General features: G+C 41.9%; 1 protein-coding gene across 1 annotated transcript in view; it reads right to left on the bottom strand.

The window, feature by feature from the left end:
• The window catches only part of PTPDC1 (protein tyrosine phosphatase domain containing 1), a 44,113-nt gene extending 31,148 nt beyond the window's left edge, over positions 1–12,965 (bottom strand). The window contains exon 1 of the mRNA XM_035106297.2: positions 12,841–12,965. The gene's annotated coding sequence lies outside the window, so the exon portion shown is untranslated. The remainder of the gene's footprint in view (positions 1–12,840) is intronic.
• Positions 12,966–13,223: the final 258 nt, after the last annotated feature.

Genomic DNA, 13,223 nt, shown 5'->3' with positions numbered 1-13,223 from the left:
GAAAACCACGGCTTAGAAGTGATGAAGTTCCAAGGAATGCAATTTAAAATCCAGCTGCACAGCTTCAGATAGTGGTTTTACTGATATTGCAGACTGAGCAACCGACTACTTGTCATCTGTTTCGCAAATGGTACTGACAGGAAGTGGGAAAGGAACTTATGCATTCTGTGATCACATCACAGAGCTGTTCTCTGACTCCTGCCAGCGCCATTTTCTATTTGGTTGTGGAGCACCCAGACGGCTACTACCACTTTCCTAGAGAACAGTGTGGCCAGCTGCTCCATTCACCAAGCAAGCAGTTGGGTAGACAAGCAGAGCAAGAAAGGGCAGTTACACTGAAACAATGGCAAATGAGGAGAAGCAAAGCCATGGCAGCAGAAGGAGGAAGCCACCATAAGGCATCTCCACCAGGGCTGCCTCAAACCATTGCTGCAGGCAATGGGAAGCCAGTGCCAGAATCCATGGGTGCCTTTTCTCATCCCAGCAACTTATTTTTTTCCTTCTGGCAGAAGTCTCTCAAGTTGCTCTGGAAGGCCTTCCAGAGTTTTAGGGGGACACAGTATTCTGCTGCCAGAGAGATTCGCTGAAAAGATATGAGCTAATACAGCTGCAACCGATGGAAAGAGCAGATGGTGATACATCTATAGCAACAGCAGTTTAAATAAGGCAAGTGCCAAAGGTGCACGCTTGCAACGCTGCCTGCCAGCTGTTAAAGTGAGCTTAAGAATCATAGCTGGCTCAATACTGGCCAAAAGGTCACTAGGACACACGTAAATGGAACGTGAACTGCCTGGGTCCTTTTCTTGGCTTGCTAATAGTTGTTGTGCCACATCTGTCAGAGAAATCCATTTCTAGAGCAGAAATCTTGGTGTATTGAGGTGAGGGTCAGCAAAAGAACCAGTGTACCCAAGCTCTATATACACAGCTATAGCCCCTCAGTCTCACAGTTACAAAACTGGAAGGACATAAACTACAATTCTTGAAGCTTATGTACCCAACTTTTTTTTTTAAAAAAAAGGAACATTCCAGCCACAATACAATCCCTGTCCGAAGATGAAAGACAAGGTGCAAGACTAAATATCTAGGTTAATCATGTGAGATGGTGGCAGAAAAATAATCACTATGTGTAAGACAAGGACCAGAAGAAAAGTTGAAAATTGTCTTTGATATGCTGAAAAACCATTCATCATCTCTTTTAGTCACAACTGATTTTCACTTAATCAGTAAGCACCATGTTTAGGTAGAGCCAGGGCTGCTTATAAATGCAAACAAAAGGAATAAAGACATGCAATTTAATTGGTGATACATGGTGTTCTATGGTAGTTCAGTGTTTCAAACTGCCATGCATTAACGGCAAAAACTTGAATGCTAAATGACAGAAATTAATTAGCAGTAAGTAATCCACTGTCAGTATCATTATGGCAGGACGCAAGGTAACAATTTTCAGATATTTTACAGTATCTTGAACAGGCTTCCAGCCAGTAATTAACACAGAAAACTATAACAAAGGAGTGTGGAAAACTGAATACATTAACTGCTTCAAAAACAAACAAAAAAAGCTGACATTTTCCACCTTTTCCAGTTTTAAATGGGAATTAGAATCATTATGTTCTATGATTAAATGTATTAAATAGCTTTATCATTACAGTTGTTTTAGAGCTGTCCTCTATGCTTACAGTTCTCTTGTATTTGAACATTTCAAATGCCCAGAATTAAAGTTAACCTCCTATTTTACAAGCAGATCATTCACAGTAATTGCAGCTTGCTAGCCTTACCTGTAACCCAGTAAAAAGAATTGGTAATACTAGTTGATCCTTTCATTACTACCAGTTTTGACCAATCACAAGAACAGCAGTGTAGAAATACAGAAGAGTTCTGCTGGGTGCTGCAGTTTTTGCTGCTGTTAATTGGATTTGTAAATGGTAATCTGGGAGGAGCCAGTAGCAGCCTACTTTTTTCTCTTCAACCTACATGCGGACCACTAAATGGGCTATGCAGATAATTATCCCAAATACTGCTTTCTTGGGTCTGGCCTATATTATAAATAGGTTTTCAACAAACAGGTCATAGTAAGCCATTGCAATGCAGTATTCTTCCTTGTTATTTTTGAAGTTAATTAATTCAAAACTGCCAGTTAAGATACACACCTTAATTCAGCAATTTTAGGTATCCGACAAGCATTTCTTGATGAACACTTATATTAAAAGTTAATAATGAAAAGGAAAATGAAGTTAACCATTTTGAAATAAGAATGCCTTTCTTATCTAGAAAGCACCCCTTTATTCTTAAGAAGTAAATGAAGTTTACCACTTTGGAACAGTGATTATAGTTTCACACTCTAATATTTATAATATAATATTTATATTAAAACAGATTATGTTTTCGTACTACCTCTCTAGAGTGTTTTGCTTCCTCCTGTGACTTTTTAAACACAGAGTTTGGAAGATAAAGCTAAGTTAACTAGGTTGAGCATGGTAAAAGCAACTTCGTATATATCCCTATACTGTAATGTTACTTGCCTGTTGAAGGCTGGCACAGGAGCAATGGAGAGCTCAGACCCTCTTCCAGCAGTCTGTTGAGCATTTATTTATTATTACGGTCGAGGACCAGCTCTTAGAAGTAAAATAAAATAAAAATAAAAATAAAACGGATCCCTTTGAAAAAACAGTTTCCGGGAGCATAACGTATAAAAGTCGCTTTGAACAAGATTTAAAAGAAAATTATTAATTATATAACAATGCTAAAAGTTTAACCCTTAAAATAGTGACTGCAGAAAGCTGAGCCTAGCTCACTAGTCTGTTGAGCATAAAAAGGGTCCTCCCTTTTCCACTAACCCACTCACTCACCTCATGGCTACTAGCAGCTGCTTAAATAACAGGCTAGTGTTTTGTTTTGTTTTGTTTTTTTTAACTGCAGCTGCCAGCATCTGTTAAGGCAAGTTTGTAAGGCATCCCTTTGGTAAATTAATTAATTCATTCTGTTCTATTTTAAAAACATTTGTATACCATCCTTCATTCACTACATTCCAGGGTGGTATAAGAAATAAAGCAGTAAAATATACAATAAAACCAAAACGTCACCAGCAATATGAGGCAGCAGATAAAACACAGAGCAGGTATTAGCCAAATTAGCCTCAGAAAACAGAATTGTCTGCATACATACATACATAATTTTATTTGCATGCCGCCTTTCCATAGTTCAACCCATGCTCAAGATGGCTTACAATGTGAAAAAAATACATAATTACAACGTAACAAAGTAGTCATAAACCCTAAATAAAATATAAAAATACACAACCAAATCAAACAATTTCCACATAAATCATAAGATCTAAAACAAAGATACAAATAATTAACAGCAATAGCTGAAAAAACCATCAAAACTCCCTAAACAAGACCCCAGCCCAAGAGTCTGTTCAATAGCCTCAGGTTTTGTAGCTGGAATCAGTCAGGGCCCTGCTCTCCCAGGCCAGATGGGAAAAGGTCTGCAAGGCATGGAGCAGGTCTGCCAGGACTCACAGCCAAAATGGCCAAGTTTTAGATCAAGATGGTCCAAGATGATGCATGTTTTTATTTTGTTGTAAATAAGCTAGTGGTTGGCTCAAGGCAACTCAAAAAGAGCTTAATGGCACAGTGGGGATTTTAACTGGGGTCTCCCCAGTCCTAGTCTGAACTCCTACAACACACTGGCTGAACTTTACTGCACTGTTTTATTTGACCTTCCGTCTGCTCCTTTTCTACAGCTGATACAGGACATAGTTGCGACTGTATGCACCATAGCCTACTCTCTTTGGAATAAAGTAACATATATTCACAGAATTTTAGGAGGAGATATCTATTCAATTTATGCAAGCAAGAAAGCTCTAGAGGCAACTCCTGCCCAAGACCTAAGCCTGAACAGCAAATAAGCCTGGAAAATAGTGTGTCAGCTAAATGCTTAACTGTACATATTTGACCGGCCAGAAAAAACACTGGGATTATAAGCAACTGAAATTATTGGGTCATTGCTTATATTGCACTTATACCTAAACAGGATAGTGATCAAATATCGGTCCTCCCCCCCCTTCTTTTTCTTTCACTTTTTTCTTTTATTCTTCAGTTCTGTATTTTGTACTTTATAAATAAAATGTTAAAAAAGAAATTACAGTGGTACCTTGGTTTACGAACTTAATCTGTTCTGGAAGTCCGTTCTCAAACCAAAGCGTTTCTAAAGCAAGGTGTGCTTTCACATAGCAGCGGGGGACTCAATTTACAAATGGAACACACTCAACATGTTCTGCTTCCAAGGCAAAGTTCACAAACCAAAACACCTACTTCCGGGTTTGCAGCATTCTTAATCCAAGTTGTTCATAAACTAAGCTGTTCTTAAACCAAGGTACCACTGTATTGGGCCATTAATCTATGACTATGCAGGTAGTTGTATTCAGATACATTTGCAATGCATAATGTTGGAAAGTGAAATATTAGAAGAAAAACAATTCAGGGATCTTTCTTGCTTTATATTTTCCTTAATCAATAAACAAAATCAATCCAAGTACATTTAACTACTTATGAGCAATGAAGTCTCAGGGCCTTGGCAGAATTAATGTAAAAAACCTGCAGTTTCAATATATACAGTATATGGGATATATACGGGAATAGATCCCCTTCATGGATCAATGCCTTGTCGTGGCGAAGGGGCTTGAATAACTCAGAGAAGCTATGAGCTATGCCATGCAGGGCCACCCAAGATGGACAGGTCATAGTGGAGAGTTTTGACTAAACGTGATCCACCTGGAGAAGGAACTGGCAAGCCACTCCAGTATCCCTGCCAAGAAAACTCCATGGACAAAGACAACAGGCATATAAAAGTTATGACGCTGGAAGATGAGCCCCTCAGGTCGGAAGGCGTCCAACATGCTACTGAGGAAGAGCGGAGGACAAGTACAAGTAGATTCAGAGCTGATGAAGCGGCTGGGCCAAAGCCGAAAGGACGCTCAGTTGCGGATATGCCTGGAAGCGAAAGGAAAGTCCGATGCTGTAAAGAAAAATATTGCATAGGAACCTGGAATGTAAGAACTATGAGTGGAGGTAAGCTGCATGTGGTCAAAAATGAGATGACAAGAATAAATATCGACATCCTGGGCATCAGTGAACTAAAATGGAAGGGAATGGGCGAATTCAGTTCGGATGACTATCATATCTACTACTGTGGGCAAGAATCCTGTAGCAGAAATGGAGTGGCCCTCATAGTCAACAAAAGAGTGGCAAAAGCTGTAATGGGATGCAATCTCAAAAATGACAGAATGATCTCGATACGAATCCAAGGCAGACCTTTTAACATCACAGTAATCCAAGTTTATGCACCAACTACCGGTGCTGAAGAAAGTGAAATTGACCAATTCTATGAAGACCTACAACACCTTCTAGAAATGACACCAAAGAAGGATGTTCTTCTCATTACTGGGGACTGGAATGCTAAAGTAGGGAATCAAGAGATAAAAGGAACAACTGGCAAGTTTGGCCTTGGAGTTCAAAATGAAGCAGGGCAAAGGCTAATAGAGTTCTGTCAAGAGAACAAGCTGGTCATCACAAACACTCTATTCCAACAACACAAGAGACGACTCTACACATGGATATCACCAAATGGACAGCATCGAAATCAGATTGATTATATTCTCTGCAGCCAAAGATGGAGAAGCTCCATACAGTCAGCAAAAACAAGACCTGGAGCTGACTGTAACTCAGATCATCAGCTTCTTATAGCAAAATTCCAGCTTAAACTGAAGAAAGTAGGAAAAACCACTGGGCCAGTAAGATACAATCTGAATCAAATCCCTTATGAATACACAGTGGAAGTGAGGAACAGGTTTAAGGATTTAGATTTGGTGGACAGAGTGCCTGAAGAACTATGGATGGAGGCTCGTAACATTATACAGGAGGCAGCAATGAAAACCATCCCAAGGAAAAGGAAATGCAAGAAAGCAAAATGGCTGTCCAACGAGGCCTTACAAATAGCGGAGGAGAGGAGGCAAGCAAAATGCAAGGGAGATAGGGAAAGATACAGGAAACTGAATGCAGATTTCCAAAAAACAGCAAGGAGAGACAAGAGGGTCTTCTTAAATGAGCAATGCAAAGAAATAGAGGAAAACAATAGAATGGGGAAAACCAGAGATCTGTTCAAGAAAATTGGAGATATGAAAGGAACATTTCGTACAAAGATTACCATAATCAAGGACAAAAGTGGTAAGGACCTAACAGAAGCAGAAGACATCAAGAAGAGGTGGCAAGAATACACAGAGGAATTATACCAGAAAGATATGGAGGTCTCGTACACCTCAGGTAGTGTGGTTGCTGACCTTGAGCCAGACATCTTGGAGAGTGAAGTCAAATGGGCCTTAGAAAGCATTGCTAATAACAAGGCCAGTGGAAGTGATGATATTCCAGCTGAACTGTTTAAAATTTTAAAAGATGATGCTGTTAAGGTGCTACACCCAATATGCCAGCAAGTTTGGAAAACTCAGCAATGGCCAGAGGATTGGAGAAGATCAGTCTACATCCCAATTCCAAAGAAGGGCAGTGCCAAAGAATGCTCCAACTACCGCACAATTGCGCTCATTTCACACGCTAGCAAGGTTATGCTTAAAATTCTACAAGGCAGGCTTAGGCAGTATGTGGACCGAGAACTCCCAGAAGTGCAAGCTGGATTTCGAAAGGGCAGAGGAACCAGAGACCAAATAGCAAACATGCGCTGGATTATGGAGAAAGCTAGAGAGTTCCAGAAAAACGTCTACTTCTGCTTCATTGACTATGCAAAAGCCTTTGACTGTGTCGACCACAGCAAACTATGGCAAGTTCTTAAAGAAATGGGAGTGCCTGATCACCTCATCTGTCTCCTGAGAAATCTCTATGTGGGACAAGAAGCTACAGTTAGAACTGGATATGGAACAACTGATTGGTTCAAAATTGGGAAAGGAGTACGACAAGGTTGTATATTGTCTCCCTGCTTATTTAACTTATATGCAGAATTCATCATGCGAAAGGCTGGACTAGATGAATCCCAAGCCGGAATTAAGATTGCTGGAAGAAATATCAACAACCTCAGATATGCAGATGACACAACCTTGATGGCAGAAAGCGAGGAGGAATTAAAGAACCTTTTAATGAGGGTGAAAGAGGAGAGCGCAAAATATGGTCTGAAGCTCAACATCAAAAAAACCAAGATCATGGCCACTGGTCCCATCACCTCCTGGCAAATAGAAGGGGAAGAAATGGAGGCAGTGAGAGATTTTACTTTCTTGGGCTCCTTGATCACTGCAGATGGTGACAGCAGTCACGAAATTAAAAGACGCCTGCTTCTTGGGAGAAAAGCAATGACAAACCTAGACAGCATCTTAAAAAGCAGAGACATCACCTTGCCGACAAAGGTCCGTATAGTTAAAGCTATGGTTTTCCCAGTAGTGATGTATGGAAGTGAGAGTTGGACCATAAAGAAGGCTGATCGCCGAAGAATTGATGCTTTTGAATTATGGTGCTGGAGGAGACTCTTGAGAGTCCCATGGACTGCAAGAAGATCAAACCTATCCATTCTTAAGGAAATCAGCCCTGAGTGCTCCCTGGAAGGACGGATCGTGAAGCTGAGGCTCCAATACTTTGGCCACCTCATGAGAAGAGAAGAATCCTTGGAAAAGACCCTGATGTTGGGAAAGATTGAGGGCACTAGGAGAAGGGGACGACAGAGGACAAGATGGTTGGATAGTGTTCTCGAAGCTACGAACATGAGTTTGACCAAACTGCGGGAGGCAGTGCAAGACAGGAGTGCCTGGCGTGCTATGGTCCATGGGGTCACGAAGAGTCGGACACGACTAAACGACTAAACAACAACAACACGGGAATAGATATATAAAAGAATAAGTTGAGATGATTTGGAGTATGCCGGAAGATGAAAAGAAATGTAAAGAACCACAGAAATAGGGGGGTGTCAGAATTTGAAATGTTAAAATTATGATTGAATAATTGTTGTAATATATACAAATGATTTATTTTTTAAAAAGATGTCTCAGGACCATTGCTCTTGGGGAAAGTGTCTAAAGCCACTATCTGGGGCTATAGCAAAATCATGCCATGGAGGCCAGCTGAAGCCCTTGCTTATACTACAATATCAAAAACTATATAAACTTGTCTCAAAGTATTCCCAGCTACTAGTACTTAGAAGCATACTGCCTCCAACAGTGAAGGTATAACATAGGGACTGTGGTTAGGTAGTATATGTACACAACTTAAGATGTTATACAATAACAGCTGGTCCTAAATCAGGCACGCTGATGACTGTGTAAAAAAAAAAGGTTGCTTTTTTATGTGGAGCAAAGAACCTTACAGAATGCTACCTGAATAAGACAAGGCAAGTCACTGTCACTGCTGAATAATCTGACAAAGTGGTTTGTTTCAAAGCATATGGCACACATAGAGAACACAGTAGTTTCAAGATTGAACATGCCAATTCTCTTTGAAATAATTATGCAGTTCAAACATATTAAAATGAAAACAGTCAACTGCATACAGAAATAACCTTCAACTTTTTAAAAAATGGATTAAAAAAAGAGAGCTAACAATGCACTTCAGAACTTTGGTTGCATCCAGCCAATTCTGAAATTTGAAGCATTGCGTCACTTGTTTATATATTCCCTTGCTACCATAAAGGACTTTACAGAAATTGTTGATAAGAGAGAGAAGGGAAAGAAAATTGCTTCAAAAGCCATTGTATATATCACCTTATATATACTGCTTGTATATATCACCCTGGGATTAATTATCCCTCAGGCCTGGGGCCCAATTTTTACTAACAGATGAAAGCTTGCTAGAAACAATAAGTTCTTTCTAAGCACCAGGAGTCAAGGAAAAAAATAATTAGCTTCACATAATCAGCTAGGAAGCTAATCAGTTTTATTGCTGTTATTATGTGCACAACAGCAAAAAAATCAAGGCAGAAACCAAAACCAGATACTGTAACTAATTTTTGTTATTAATTAGTAAAAAAAAAGTATATGTGAAAACACTCACTTTTTATTTATTTTCTAATTTGAACCACATTTTTAAGAAGCTCTGTCAAACAAAACTAGGTTAAGTAAGCACAACATTTAGCCTCAAGAGCTCAAATACCACAAACACAAATATCAATGAATGAAAAACATGGTTTATTCCAGAACAAAGTAAGGATTCAAGAAGAAAAGCTATTATGTAATAACACCACATATGCTTATCCAAGATGTGTACTCCCTGTGTCTTAGGTCACAGCTACTTATTTGAGTAAGCACAATACTTCAGCGCTGCTAAATCCCACCAGTGCAGGCACTAACCCTATTGGGAGGCCATGGTAACTCATCGTTAAAATTGCCAAACAGCGGTACTATTCAATCCAGATTGGCGCTGTGGGTTAAACCACAGAGTCTAGGGCTCGCTGATCAGATGGTCGGCGGTTCAAATCCCTGCAATGGGATGAGCTCCCGTTGCTCGGTCCCAGCTCCTGCCCACCTAGCAGTTCAAAAGCACATCAAAGTGCAAGTAGGTAAATAGGGACCGCTCTGGCAGGAAGGTAAATGGCGTTTCCGTGTGCTGCTCTGGTTTCGCCAGAAGCAGCTTTGTCATGCTGGCCACATGACCTGGAAGCTGTCTGCGGACAAACGCCGGCTCCCTCGGCCTATAGAGCGAGATGAGCACTGCAACCCCAGTGTTGGACACGACTGGACCTGATGGTCAGGGGCCCCTTTACCTTTACCTTTAAATCTAATTTATCTCAACATGAGAACAAAACATATGCTTATCTCCTACTGAAATCATGGGACTTTTAACATGTCTAATGTCAGCACGATTGGTTCTGAAGTTACAAAGCTTCTGCTAGAGGAAACATTACTGGCAGAATTGGGCAGATGCAAGTTGTTTTTAAAAGCACAAGTGTAATCAGTGGACATGTAAAGGAAAAGCTTTAACTTAAGTAGAACACACTTCCCATAGCCATTAGTGAGATACAAATAAACTCAGGCTTTTGACACTGCCAGGAAAGCTGTGAGCTGTCAAATACGCAGAAGTAAAAACTGATCTTGTTTGAATCAATTCCCTTACCTAAGCCCGTTTCCTTCATAAACTGGAAAAAAGTTATATTATCATAACTGATGAAAAACCACCAAGAGTTATCTATAGCTTTTAGATGACTTTAAATTGCTAGCATGTAAGAAATAACTCCCAAGTATGTCCAAAGGCTTCTCAACAGCTACCTGGAGGACCATCTTGTTCCTTGCAAGCCTGTCTAGGCATTGAGATCTTCTAGAGAGGCCCTTCTCTCTGTCCTGCTGACAAATAACTTACCGGTAAGTGCAGATGAGAACCACTGAAATTAAAGAACATTGACTAAATTAGGTCCATTAATTTCAGTAGGGCTATTCTGAGCAGGGCTACTTCATTGAATACAACTCATTGTTTTTCATTAGTGGCCACTATCCATAGCTGCCAAGTTTTCCCTTTTCTCGCGAGGAAGCCTATTCAGCATAATGGAATTTCCCTTTAAAAAAGGGAGAACTTGGCAGCTATGCCACTATCTGGTTTTTTAATCTGCTCAGGACACCTCCCATTAGCTGCCTCTGTATACCAATATATATCATCTGTACATCAATATACCAGTTTCATCTAAATTAAAATACCAAATGAGGGGAAGGGAATAGTTTGCACACTAGTTTGAAAACATGTACAAACAACACAGATAGGAGCTGTCATTTAAGATGATGCTATCACAGGAAGGTGTGTACAATTGCAAACCACTATGTACTTTGGCCACCTCATGAGAAGAGAAGACTCCCTGGAAAAGACCCTGATGTTGGGAAAGATTGAGGGCGCAAGGAGAAGAGGACGAGATGGTTTGACAGTGTTCTCGAAGCTACTGACATGAGTCTGACCAAGCTGTGGGAGGCAGTGGAAGACAGGAGTGCCTGGCGTGCTCTGGTCCATGGGGTCACGAAGAGTCGGACATGACTAAACGACTAAACAACAACAAAGGAACACTGTGAGAAAATGAGCCCTGTAATTTGCAAAGCCAAAACAATGAGCCAATGCTGCCAAAACATCTTTATATATAGGCCACCATATTCTACTCTAACTAAGAATATAAAGAACACAAGATGTTGAATTTGAAAAATTAACAAGAAAACACTGTGGCCTAAGTCTAAATAAGAAACTGTACTTTCATTAAAGAAGAAGATACCACTGAAGAAGCCTATTACTGGGCGAAACAGGTCCTAAACGCCGGCAACCTGTCTGTCGCGTCGTTGCTGACCCACCCTGTATCGCATGTACTTTGCGTTCACCTTATTTCCTGTCAATACATTTAGACTTTGGTTATTTCTGTGCCTTCGTGTTCTGCCTGTGTTGTATCACATTTGAACTCTGTAATTTGCAAAGGCTACATTGTACACGGCCTCAGAGTAGATCCACTGAAATTAATCAAGTCCATTCATTTCAATAGGTCCATTCTGAGTATGACTTAGTTGGATATCACCCATAACATTTATCTTGGCTTCTCTAGAAATGCATAGGTATTAAAGTTTAAAGAAACAGTAATTATCAGAGTTATTTTTTTCAAGGCAGTTATAAGTTTTCTACTCCAACATGAGTCTGACCAAACTGCGGGAGGCAGTGGAAGACAGGAGTGCCTGGCGTGCTCTGGTCCATGGGGTCACAAAGAGTCGGATATGACTAAACGACTAAACAATAACACTCCAACAAAATTCTTAGAACTGCATATGTTTTTATGTGAATAAACTACTCTACTGCAGAAAGGTAAATTTATATTAGTTACTCTGCCCATTACCAGCACAAAAGCCTCACCCATGAGGGTAGGGAACCCTCATGCTCAAAAAGGTTCCCCATCCCTGCCTTGGAGTGCACTGCATATTCAGTGCTTGGATATTTTTGCAAGTACAGTAATACAAAAAGGTACCCCCTCCTATCATTTCATCACATAAAAGATTACACAGCATTTTTGTCTGTAGAAGACTTCCCATAAATGCCTAGGTTATCCACACTAAATGCCCAGGTTTAATGCAAGTTACATCCCTTGCATCTTGACAAGAAGTACCTTCTGATCAGACAGGAGACAGTATTTTGGGAGTGTTAAGTTGTCTGAAAAGGTTTTTACTTTCCACTGTCATCTGGTGACCACTTCTCTGAAACAACACAAAAAGCCTGAAGCACCTGATTGCCAAAGTGCATGAGTCCAAGCAGCCACCGTGCCTCTTTAGAAGGAGAGGAGAGGAACCCTCATCCTCTTGTCTCCACATTTCCCGATTTAGTTTGGGTTTGGTTTTCCCCCAAGCTTTTTTGAGCATATCACTGAAGGGGCGAGGGCCCCCCTATTTGGAGTGAGACGCTGCCTAGGAACTAAGGGCAAACCCTGCCTAATGTGGGGAAGCAGCCTGAAAGATGAGTGGGTGGGTCATGGAATCACAGCATCGTAGAGTTTGAAGGGGAAGCACAGGGTCATCTAGTCCAACCCCCGGCAATGCAGGAATCTCAACTCGAGCATCCATGGCAGGTGGCCAGGCAGCGTGTGAGTGACCCACACAGCAGTATCCCTGAAGGCCACCTGAGAAGCACACCGGGGCAGCGGAGGAAGCCGTCTGTGGGGTGGGAGAAAAGCTTATAGGAGGGAGTGCATTGAGGGCCCCGAAAACTGAGGAAGCGGCACCGGGGGAGCTGCGAAGCTGGCCGGGGAGAGCCTCTCCCCGGAGAGCCGCCCCCTCCGGTTTGGGGGAGAGAGAGAAGGAGGGCGGACGCCGCGGGAGCATATCCTGCGAAGCAGCGGAAACGAACCCACCTCGTCACGGTCGGCTTCTGAGGCGGCAGCGGGGCGGAGAAACCCCCCATCCGGCGCTCCCGGACCTCCTCTCCGCGCCGGGCCCGGCCGGCATTGGGGAAGGCCCGAGGGATGGGAGGGCCCGTCCCGCCTTCCAGGCGGCGGCTTCTTGAAAAGGCGAGGCAAAGCCAAGAGGAGCGGCCTCCGAACAAAAAAAAAACAAAAAAAAGCGTCGCGGGTGCGCCTGCGCGGCCCTCCAGGCCAGGCCTTGCTTGGGCTTGTTGCCATGGTGACAGCCCGGCGGGAAAAACGAAACCGGGGAGGGAGGGGTGGAGGGAGGCCTTTCCTTCAGCGCCAGATGCTGGCCGCCCGTGCTCTGTTGGAGGGGAAACGGCACGTGGGGG

This window comes from Zootoca vivipara, chromosome 2 (assembly GCF_963506605.1).
Source record: "Zootoca vivipara chromosome 2, rZooViv1.1, whole genome shotgun sequence".
NCBI lineage: Eukaryota > Metazoa > Chordata > Lepidosauria > Squamata > Lacertidae > Zootoca > Zootoca vivipara.
This window is presented reverse-complemented; position numbering and strand designations above follow the sequence as displayed.